The 12,322-nt window shown below is 40.5% G+C and overlaps 1 long non-coding RNA gene across 15 annotated transcripts in view; it reads right to left on the bottom strand.

Moving 5' to 3' along the window:
• Positions 1-4,280, bottom strand: part of LOC119278150 — a 6,452-nt gene extending 2,172 nt beyond the window's left edge. For 2 of the 15 annotated variants that reach the window (XR_005137622.1, XR_005137623.1), the window contains exons 1-10: positions 3,784-4,280; positions 3,030-3,684; positions 2,774-2,860; positions 2,544-2,639; positions 1,694-1,892; positions 876-997; positions 715-790; positions 577-639; positions 245-413; positions 64-132 (exon numbers count right to left, since the gene is read on the bottom strand). This is a non-coding gene — a long non-coding RNA (uncharacterized LOC119278150). Of the gene's footprint in view, positions 1-63; positions 133-244; positions 414-576; positions 640-714; positions 791-875; positions 998-1,693; positions 1,893-2,543; positions 2,640-2,773; positions 2,861-3,029; positions 3,699-3,746 lie in introns of all 15 variants that reach the window. The other 13 variants (XR_005137610.1, XR_005137609.1, XR_005137620.1 and 10 more) reach the window with 12 other exon arrangements.
• Positions 4,281-12,322: the final 8,042 nt, after the last annotated feature.

Raw genomic sequence — 12,322 nt, 5'->3', positions numbered from 1 at the left:
ACACCATGACAACACGTGCAGGAACGGAAATATGCATTTTAGCTAGATAGAAAACAAGCAAACCTCGAGGAGCAGAACAGAGATGCAACAAAGCTGGAGATCGGGACGCAGCAACACAAGGGATCGCAGAACCTGCTCAATAAATGGAGATGAAGTGGTCAGTGCACCAGCATGCTATGATACAGAGCACAGACAAGTAAAATAAGAGTCGTTCCACAGAAAAATAAAAGAACAATCCATCTACCTGAATTGGAGAGGAGAAGGAGGCAAGCAAAGCAGGCAAGATGGATGAGCATACCAAGGACGAGCGGTAGACAAAACCGAGAGCAAAAATAGAATACATAAACCAAATAGAGATCGATTTTCAGCTGGGCCAGTAGATGCACTCCTTCAGGTATGCATCCTAATAGGTCCTATAAAAATCACAAGAAATTAGAGGATGGAACTTGACTGCCTTGTATATCATTTGGAGGCCAAAAGAAGCTAGAAAAAGTGCGATGAACCACTAATCCCTTTTAAAACTACCCATCGTTCCCCTGTGATATATGGATAATATTAGAAAGTAGAGAAAATCACCTGCAATTTTGCTTCGTCGTGGGAAAGCTGTCATCCATGCGCATCAGTAATTTCTCACGTGTTCTGCAATACAGAAACATATACGTATAAGTATATAAGATCACCATCAGTGCTCATGTAAGGCACTGTTCTGTTTACCAGTTGGACTGTAAGGCAATAGAGGCCATTCTCTGAACCTTCATGCAAATAATTAATCATCCACAAAAGGAAGTAGCTGATTAACAATAGAGCTGTAGGACTCTCTCCTCATATCCCTAAAGAAGTGAAAAACAAGCAAATGGTTCTCATTTTTTTCTTACCTAATTCAGCAACTCCAACCTTAGGTACAGATCATGCCATTGGTCCACATCGCAAAGATTAACCATATCACTGGTCGAAATGATGTAGCCACTGACAACAACAGAGCTCCCTCCTCATATTCCTAAAGAAGTGGAAAACAAGCAAATCAAATTCTCTGTATAAAAACACGCTCAAATAAGAAAATCAGAGGCATGCTATCTATTAAGGCATTCTATCTATCAAGCACATAAGAAAGTCATCCTCATAATCAAGTAAGCACATGTTTGATATCTCGGCAAGATTGATGAACAAAAAAAATGCCAGTGGATACCAAACTTTTATCCCTCCTTGGTGAATGGCGAGATCACCATTCAGATACATGAAAAATTGTTGTTGTGACAATCAAGAAAAAAGATATGCGATGCTATAGCCAGCAATTTCAGAGCCGCTACTTGCCAAATACATCTGGAAGATCACCTAGTAGTCTTTTGTTCAAATAAATCTAAAATCGCATCGAGCAGCAGTTTTTTTAGCTCTTATAGTTTGGGTCATAGCAGTCATGATTTGGATGATATTCTAAAGAATATAACTAGAAGACTATATACAGAAAAGACTAACAGATAACGCCAAGAGCACAGAGCACCCCCTTGTAGACACTACCCTGGACCATCGTTCCAACATAAAGGAAACAATACTCAATCAACCCTATGACATATCAGAACCGGAGATGAATAGAATATAAATGTAAGAACAGAGATCGAAAAAAAATGAAAGGTATAGGACCACTGGAAACAAACCTATGGAAGGTACAATGCAGCAAAAAAAGAATGAAATTTACCAAAGAAAGACATGTCTGGTAGTAATGGAATGTTTGTATTGCCTGGTTACAAACAATGAGATCTTTCAGGTGGCACACATCCAGCCGACACCATATAGACCAATAGTAATAACTATATAAGCAACAAACTTTGCAATATAGCTTGAGAATGTTGTAGCAATGGAAGCATCTAGAATATGGATCAGAGAATGGCAGGTACCTGCAGAAAATAAGACATGAGTGGTACATAACCTCTTGTAATGAACCAGCATGAGCTTCACATCACACCCTATAACATAAACTGACCATATTACCTTACCACCTAAAAAGAATGACATCTCTTACAATGGCAGGAACTGCGTAGTAATATGGTTTCTCCAGAAGCAATCAAAAAAATTGACGAACAGAGAAAAGCAAACAATAGGAACTCAACAATCATGTAGTACCGTAATGCATCCTAAAAAAGAAGCCAAACTCATCTCTAAAACAAAAAAGGGAAGCCAAGCTGGCATCTCAACATCCAAAATAGTAAATGTCGCTAATACTTCACACCATGAAAAAATATTCTGCTAATTCATACCAAAGAGACACAAAACTAAAAATGTATGAAAAAACAAGCAACATATGCATGCCAATTCCAGATATTTGAATGGACAATACGCTGCTAAGGCTGTAGCATTACGTGTTTTGTTTTTTGCAAAAAGAAACCTGCACTCAGCCTGGAGCTTAATACCTAGGAATAAGATTTCAGAATAATCAATAAGTTTTACAAAGAAATTTGTAGCTGCATCAGGAAGTTTATGAGCAAATTAACATGCAGTTGAATGAGTTGAAGCACATAAAAATAATAATTTGATGTGAGCATAGCTACCTGGTTGCAGATAGATCATTAAAATTCTCAGATATGTCAGTACAATATTTTCTTGCGGGTAGTACAATAATTAATCCCCATCAACAACATAGCCACCTGCATAGCGTAGAGAAGAAAGCATAATTATATGGATATTTGTATCAAACCTCTCATCAATCCGTACGAGTTATGGGAGAAAGCTCAAACTGAAAAAAATATTTGGGATGAGAAATGTGTTAACAAAGTAATACCTGGGGTTCTAATTGCACCAATCGACATATCTTGGCATCCAAATGCATGTACATTCTTCAAAGTTGGGCACTGAAGTAGCAGCCGCTCTGAAAAAAAAAACATTTATAATCGCAAAAGCGGCTACCAACTTGGCAATCTGATAAAAGTGTGACATAATACTCTGGGCATTTCACATCTAAATTTCTCTAACTTTAAAGGATATATGTAGAAATGATACAACAAAGAGAAGAATTTTAGAATGAACTTTAAACCAACCTTGCTCTGTAGTAATCGAAACATATGAGCAAGGTTGTCGCAATGAACTTTAAACCATATATGTAGAATTGGATAGATATCTCATCTCTGCTTTCAAGGATTGCAGTTACATAACACCTTAGTAACTTACTGGGCATTACTAACTAATGTTGAACCGCACTTCTGCAAGTGTCACAAATAAAAATCTTAAGAAAGTATGCCATAAGAACTCGGAAAAAAATACAAACACCTAATCTGGCACAAAAGAACCACAAATGTTGCAATAAAATAGGTTGGCCAGAGCATTATGGAACTAAATACTTAATTGGAAATAAGCAACAAGTAGAACTCGTGGACAATAGCATGAAACAGAAACATGAGCACAACAAAATTAACCAATGCAACGCATACAAATGGAGCACCCAACCCTGCTGCTGCTCATCTCTGTTTATTCAGATCGGCCTAAATCTATCTCGAGGATTGCCGCTGCTGAACCTGCACATGAAAAAGCTGACAACTATTGTTATTCTTGTGCTGCCTAATGCCAATAGATCCGACCAATCTACAACTTAGTGTGTAAATTATGAAAAAAATACAGGGAATGATGGGGGCAGAAGGTTGCAACCGGCCTGGAGATGGACACCATGCCACCACTAAAACTCAGCGTAGGAATCAACTGCAACCCAAACACTATGTGCATAATTAGAAGAAAGAAAAGGAAGTATGAGCTCAGTTCACCATGGGAAGATGAGGAAAGGAGGAAGAAAGAGCTCACCGTTGTGTTGCATCTCTCCTCCATGAACTGGCAACCGTCCTTGACCTCTCCCCCTCTGCACGCTGCTGCCCTCACTACAGCAACCGCTCCTCGACCTGCGGCCGATCTGGAATCGGGCGGAGGCCATGGCAGAGGCAAGGACGCCGGGAAGGGGGTAGGGAAAAGGGGGGCACGAGAGAGGCGGCGGGGGGCGAGCCACGACCTCCGTCGCGCCACCATGACCATGGCCTCCTCGTCCTCACGCATCTGCCCCTGCCACCGTGACTCTCTCCGTACCCGAATCTTGGGGAGGATGCATCTGGAGAGGGACACCGGCTGGGGGAAGCGGCCGGCGAGGCTCAGCACGATGCGGGAGGCCGTGGGAAAGAGGAAGGACGCGCCGCCGGATGGGGAGGAAGAAGGAGGCGAGGGAGTGGATGGAACGAGGAGGACGTGATCCCTTTGACTGCTCGATCTAGGTTTTTTCACGGGCGTCTTCATTGGTCACCGACCGAGTCGACGAGCACTTCGCTGCCGCGTGGACCAACAATTTTATGGGGCCAGTGGCAGTCACCTAGTAAATCAGTCAAAGATGTAACAAAAAATAGCAATGAACAGTAAAAATCGAGGGTGAAAAACGATCGAGCGAGTTGATCGAGCGGCCGACCATTGTGCGCGCGCGAAGCCCTCCAGATGGATGGGTACCCTAGCAGGCTTTATATGTTAGATATGTATGCAAAGCAAATCCATCGGGAGCGAGCGATCCCGCAGACCACCATTTTTTTTTCATATCCCAAGTATGCACCGAAACGTAGTTAGTCTCCTACGTGTCGGGTACCAACTCGTAGTACCTAGTCCATGTATTTGTCTAAATACTAGCAGTACTTTGTATTACATTTGTTCTTGTTTACCATATGTTCTTATGCTGGATAGAAAGATAGGCAAGAGAGAGGGAAAATAAATGGCTAAGATCAAGGAGCAAGTTGTTCTTATCAGTGAGAGAAGGAGGGAAAGAAAGAATGGGCACAGAAAAGTATAGTATCTATTCCATATGTACTACACTTATATGATGGCTACTGTAAATTATCCATGAAGAAAGATAACACATACTCCTGATATCATATACCCACATGATTGCTACTGTGTATATATAACATAGACACTATAAACAATAACAAGAAATATGTTATATTACTAGAACTAGGACCATTACTTGTATACTGATTAGAACTGCAGCTATATGGAAGCATATGATCATACACTAAACCATAATGTTCTAGGGATTCTAGGGTTCGGCCATCTATACTTGCTTTTTGAATTGAGTTTGAGAGAGCATGATTTGTGTAGATTTTATTGAAGTATCAAACACTATGATTTTCTTCAAATTCTAGATTTTCTTGAAGTGGCCCTATTATATGCAAATTTGAAGTGGTCTATGTGGTTGCTCATGTATATCTAGTGATGTAGTTGCTCAAATATGATTGATATTTGGACATGTGATATTTGAAAAATGATGGATATGTGCTTGCCCAAGTGCTATCTTGACTTTTCTTGTTTGCAGGGAAACTCCGGTGGCCTATGCTTTGCCAGAATGTTCATTCATTTCCATGCCGGCAAATTTCAGGCGCTTGATATGTCTTGTTTTGAGCAAAGGTCATGCCGAAGTTTCCCATCAATTTTGGCATGTCGTATGCTAGAAAGTAGGAAATATCGAGCACCCTAGATTTGTCGGGACGTGAATGAAACGATATTCCTGCAAAACATAGGCCATTTTTATGTCACTATTCATTTTATTAGTTCGAGAATTGGTGAGCACATTGAACCCCTAGGAAACATGGCTGACAACGATGAAGCCGGAAGTTCTCATGCCACCGCAGAGAATGCACACGCTTACCTTGGCTTTCTGGCTAGTCGGGAAGAGCAAGGGTCGCAGGGCACCCTTCTCATCATGGAGGGTGGTGGTGGTGCCAGACACCGGCACCAATGCCACCGACACCGGCACCAAGATCGACACGTGTGATGGTAGCAACCAGACCACGAGAGGTGGTACGCAAGCCAACACTGAAACAAATAATAAGAGGGCATGACGCCCAAAGCTCGGCATCGGAAGACTGGTGGTCACTGAGGTGCACCCCAACGAATTCGAGCCAATAATGCCACAGGATGTGTTAGCGTGCTACGGCAACCAAATAGGATGCGTCCTACGGGATACCGCCAACATCAACAACACAGACAAAAGGAAGAAACCACATTTCGAGCACCTCCTCCTAACTAGGTTGCACGTGAGATTCTAGTTCCCCGACCGAAATGACGAGGTCGAACCATGGAAAGATGATGTCATGGAAAAGATAAACAACAAAGCCCTAGGAAAGTTTAGCAAAGTATTGAGCGTCTGGAAAGTTAGGGTGAAAAAAATTGATTGAAGTAGACCGTTCACCGTACACTGAGAATTTTGCAGAGAATCTGACAATTACGGAAGAGGACTACAAAAAATTCAAGGAGACTTGCGTTGTCGATGAATCCAAGGCCAAGTTGGAGAGAATGAAGGAGCTTCAGGCCACGAACATGGGGAACCACCGCCTCGGAAGCCACGGGCTAAGGTGGACGCGGAACGTGAAAGTCAGGGGCTCCTAGACCCCTTTGCAGAGTTCAGCAACTTGTAGGAGCGTGACTTCATAAGGGCCCGGTACAAGTGGGGCAAGAAAAAAAGGAATGGTACACGCACACGCCAACGAGGGAGTTCATGCGAATACTGGTAATTATTATTTTACCATCTTATATTAGCTTCTGATCTAGTTGACTACGTTCTAGTCACATTTGTAAATGGTTCACGTTCATTTTGCAGAGAGAGCAATGCAGGCTTCCATCTGAAATTGACTCGTTGTCTCAGTCGTCGATGAAGTACAAGTGGGACACCCCTTTCAACCGGGAAATTAACATAATGCAGGGACACCCGATGAACCAACGGCCGCAGTATGGACGTGTGCATGCCGTCGGAGATGACGCCACGTGGAAGTACTACTACCACGAGGGCACGGAGAAAAAAGGCAGAGAAGAAAGTTGAGCCAAGTGACTATTGACGTGAAGGTGGCGTAGGTGATCTAGAAATCCAAAGCTGGTACCAAAGCTGACATTATGCAGGTAGTAGTAGCTACATGCAGAAGTGATATGGAAGCTACGTTTACTTCCTTGATTCGGGCTGTTGTCAACTAGGTGAATGAAAATCCAGACGCAAAGGTTGATGATTTTACCATTCCCAGCTTCGCTAGGAGCAACTCGGTGAACACCGCACCCGGACCTGCTATCGCGATCGCACCCGCTCCCACACCAGCACCAGCACCAGCACCCTCCACCACCGCTCATAGCAGCCCTTCCTCCATCTCTGGCATGCTCGGAGGGGTTTCTCCATTAGCCAACCTCCATGCCCTCATGGTAATTATGCTTCGCACCCTCATCAACATATCGAATCTTTAGTTTTCGTTGCTGATATGTCTCCAATGTATCTATAATTTTTATTGTTCCATGCTATTATATTATCTGTTTTGGATTTTTTATATGCATTAATATGCTATTTTGTATTATTTTTGGGACTAACCTATTAACCTAGAGCCCAGTGCTAGTTTATTGTTTTTCCTTCTTTTTTTGAGTTTTACAGAAAAAGGAATATCAAGCGGAGTCCAAACGGAATAAAACTTTACGATGATTTTTCTTGGATCAGAAGACATCCACAAAACTTGGATGCCAAGTCAGAAGAGTCCCGAGGGATCCACAAGCCCTCAGGGTGTGCCCTATGGGGGCATCCCCCTGGCTTGTGGGCCCCACGGGAGTCCACTGACCTCCCTCTTAGCTCTATAAATCTTCAGATATTCCAAAACCACCAGAAGCGTCCACCAAAATACTTTTTCACCATCGTACCCTTCTATTCCTGTGAGATCCCATCTTGAGACCTTTTCCGGCACCCTGCCGGAGGGGGATTCGATCACGGAGGGCATCTACATCAACTCTATTGACCTTCCGGTGAAGCGTGAGTAGTTTACCACAGACCTACGAGTCCATAGCTGGTAGCTAGATGTCTTCTTCTCTCTCTCTCTCTTTGATCTTCAATACAATGTTATCCTCGATGTTGTTGGAGATCTATCCGATGTAATCTTCTTTTGCGGTGTGTTTCTCAAGATCCGATGAATTGTGGATTTATGATCAGCTTATCTACGAATATTATTTTAATCTTCTCTGAATTCTTATATGCATGATTTGATATCTTTGTATTTCTCTTTGAATTATCAGTTTGGTTTGGCCAACTAGATTGATTTTTCTTGCAATGGGAGAGGTGCTTAGTTTTGGGTTCAATCCTGCGTGATTTCACCCAGTGACAAAGTAGGGATAGCGAGACACGTATTGTATTATTGCCATCAAGGGTAAAAAGATGGGGTTTTCATCATATTGCTTGAGTTTATCCCTCTACATCATGTCATCTTCCTTAAGGCGTTACTCCATTCTTTATGAACTCAATACTCTAGATGCATGCTACATAGCGGTCGATGTGTGGAGTAATAGTAGTAGATGCAGGCAAGAGTCGGTCTACTTGGCACGGGCGTGATGCCTATATGCATAATAATTGCCTTGGATATCGTCCTAACTTTGCGCTTTTCTATCAATTGCTCAACAGTAATTTGTTCACCCACCATATTATTTTCCTTCAAGAGAGAAGCCTCTAGTGAAACCTATGCCCCCGGGTCTATTTTCCATCATATATTTTCAGATCTGTAAACCAAAAACCCCAAAATACCTTGCTGCAATTTATTTACTTTTATTTTGTTTTAATTTTCAGTAATCTTTTATACCTATCTCTATCAGATCTCACCTTTGCAAGTGACCATGAAGGGATTGACAACCCCTTTATCGCGTTGGGTGGAAGTGTTTGATTGTTTGCGCAGGTGCATATATTGGAGACTTGCTTATATCTCCTACTGGATTGATACCTTGGTTCTCAACTGAGGGAAATACTTATCTCTACTTTGCTGCATCACCCTTTACTCTTCAAGGGAAAAACCAATGCAAGCTCAAGAAGTAGCAGGAAGAATTCATGGCGCCGTTGCCGGGGTGATCTACATCAAGCCTACCAAGTACCCACCATAAACTCTCATCTCTTGCATTACATTATTTGCCATTTGCCTCTCGTTTTCCTCTCCCCTACTTCTAAAACGTTTTCAGAAAAAAATACAAAAAGATTTGCCTTTTTATTCACCCTTCTTCCGTTCATCTTTTTCGTTTGCTTTTTGGTTGCTTGTGTGTTAGATTGCTTGCTTTGTCACGATGTCTCAGGACAATACCAAGTTCTAGGACATTTCCAATACTAAAAATAATGATTTTATTAGTACTCCGATTGCTCCCGTCACTAGTGCGGAATCTTATGAAACTAATGCTTCTTTGCTGAATCTTGTTATGAAAGATCAATTTTTCGGCCTTCCTAGCAAAGATGCCTCATCCCATCTAAATACTTTCATTGAGTTGTGTGATATGCAAAATAAGAAAGATGTGGATAGTGGTATTGTTAAATTGAAGCTATTCCCATTCTCACTATGAGATCATGCTAAAACTTGGTTTTCATCTTTGCCTAAAAATAGTGTTCATTCATGGAATAAGTGTAAAGATGCTTTTATTTCCAAGTATTTTCCTCCTGCTAAGATCATCTCCCTTAGGAACGATATAATGAATTTTAAGAAACTTGATCATGAACATGTGGCACAATCTTGGGAGAGGATGAAATTGATGATACGAAATTACCCTACTAATGGTTTAAGTTTATGGATGATCATACAAAAAATTTATGTCGGATTGAATTTTGCTGATAGAAATCTTTTAGATATGGCCGCCGGAGGTACTTTTATGGAAATCACATTAGGAGAAGATACTAAACTCCTATATAATATCATATCTAATTACTCTCAATGGCATACCGAAAGATCCTCTACTAGTAAAAAAGTGCATGTGATTGAAGAAATCAATGTTTTGAGTGGAAAGATGGATGAACTTATGAAATCGTTTACTAGTAAGAGTGCTCCTATTGATCCTAACGATATGCCTTTGTCTACTTTGATTGAGAATAACAACGAATCTATGGACGTGAATTTTGTTGGTACGAACAATTTTGGTAATAACGCGTATAGAGGTAATTTTAATCCTAGGTCGTTTCCTAGTAATTCCTCTAATAATTATGGTAGTTCCTACAACAATTCTTATGGAAATTATAATAATATGCCCTCTTATCTTGAGAACAATATTAAATATTTCATTAGTTCTCAAAATAATTTCAATGCTATGGTTGAAGAAAAATTTCTTAAGATTGGTGATTTGGCTAGGAACATGGATAGAATTTCTCTTGAGATTGATTCTTTGAAAATTAGATCTATTCCATCCAAGCATGATATTAATGAATCTCTGAAATCTATTAAAATTTCTATTGATGAGTGCAAAGAAAGAACCGCTAGGATGCGTGCTAAGCGAGATTGGTTTGTAAAAGCGTGTTCTTCTAGTTTTCTTGAAAATAATGATGAATATCTTAAAGTGATTGAAGTGACTCCTATTTAATCTTTCTTTTCTAATATACATCTTGATAAAGATGGGACTGGAGATGAGTCCACTTTAGTTAAAAGGCATCCCAATGATTCGGAGTTTATAGATCTTGATGCAAAAATTGATAAAAGTGGGATTAGAGAGGTCAAAACTTTAAGTAGCGACGAACCCACTCTCTTGGATTTCAAGGATTTTAATTATGATAATTGTTTGTTGATAGATTGTATTTCCTTGTTGCAATCCATGTTGAATTCTCCTCATGCTTATAATCAAAATAAAGCTTTTACTAAACATATCATTGATGCTTTGATGAAATCTTTTGAAGAAAAACTTGAGTTGGAAGTCTCTATCCCTAGAAAGCTTTATGATGACTGGGAACCTACTATTAAGATTAAAATTAAATATTATGAGTGACATGCTTTGTGTGATTTGGGTGCTAGTGTTTCCATGTTCAAAAACTTTATGTGATGTGCTAGGTTTTCATGAATTTGATGATTGTTCTTTAAATTTGCATCTCGCGGATTGCACTATTAAGAAACCTATGTGAAGAATTAATGACGTTCTTATTGTTGTAGATAGGAATTATGTGCTCTTATATTTCATTCTGCTTGATATAGATTGCAATCCTATTTGTCCTATTATTCTTGTAGACCTTTCCTTAGAATGATTGGTGCAATTATTGATATGAAAGAAGGAAACATTACATTTCAATTTCTGTTAAGGAAGGGCATGGAACACTTTCCAATAAATAAAATTAAGTTGCCTTATGAATCTATTATGAGGGCTACTTATGGATTTAATGCCAAAGATGACAATACCTAGATTTATGTTTTATGCCTAGCTAGGGGCGTTAAACAATATCACTTGTTGGGAGGCAACCCAATTTCATTTTCATGCTTTTTGTTTTTGGTTCTGTTTTCCAATAAATTTATTATCTAGCCTCTGGTTAGATGTGTTTTGGTGTTTTAGTTAGTGTTTGAGCAAAGTAAAACCTTTGGGATGGCTTACGGTGATAGTTGATTTGATCTTGCTGAAAAACACAAACTTTTGCGCCCAGTAAAATAATTTTCAAAAATCACAGAAGTGCACTTTTGATCTGAATTTTTTACAAAATATTTATATACAAATTTCCCAGGTTATCCTAATTTTGTAGAAATTTTGGAGTTACGTAAGTATTTGAAGTTTCCAGATTGCTACAGACTGTTTTGTTTTTGATAGATTCTGTTTTCTTTGTGTTGTTTGCTTATTTTAATGAATCTATGGGTAGTATCGGGGGGTATGAACCCTGGAGAAATTGGAATACAGTAGATATTACACAAATATAAATAAAGAATGAGTTCACAACAGTACCAAAAAGTGGTGATTTGTTTTCTTATACTAACGGATCTCGTGAGTTTTCTGTTGAGTTTTGTGTTGTGAAGTTTACAAGTTTTGGGTAAAGATTTGATGGACTGCGGAATAAGGAGTGGCAAGAGCCTAAGATTGGGGATGCCCAAGTGATACGTCTCCAACGTATCTATAATTTTTTATTATTCCATGCTATTATATTATCTGTTTTGGATGTTTAATGGGCTTTAATATGCTCTTTTATATTATTTTGGGACTAACCTATTAACCGAAGGTGTCGGTGTACTAGAATAGGGGTACCCTAGTACCCCGAACTTGTGCACGGGCAGTTGCAGCGCCCCGCGGCAAGGCTTGCCGGGCGAACGCCAAGACTCTCCAAGGTTCCCTTGGAGCCATTCAAGAACAAAGTATTTAAGCTCAGGATACAAGGCCCCGGCAAGAGGAGCTTGTCGGGAAGGCCAACCGAGGCACTCCAAGGAACTTGCCGCGACGCGCCACGCGCTCCGACAAGGCAACAAGGCCCCGGCAAGAGGAGCTTGCCGGGAAGACTAACCAAGGTACCTCGAAGCCCGGTGAGCGACAAGCCTCCGGGCCCGACAAGATAGCAGCAGAGGCAAGGCGCTTGCCGCGGCAGGCGGCC

This window comes from Triticum dicoccoides, chromosome 3B, assembly GCF_002162155.2.
Source record: "Triticum dicoccoides isolate Atlit2015 ecotype Zavitan chromosome 3B, WEW_v2.0, whole genome shotgun sequence".
NCBI lineage: Eukaryota > Viridiplantae > Streptophyta > Magnoliopsida > Poales > Poaceae > Triticum > Triticum dicoccoides.
This window is presented reverse-complemented; position numbering and strand designations above follow the sequence as displayed.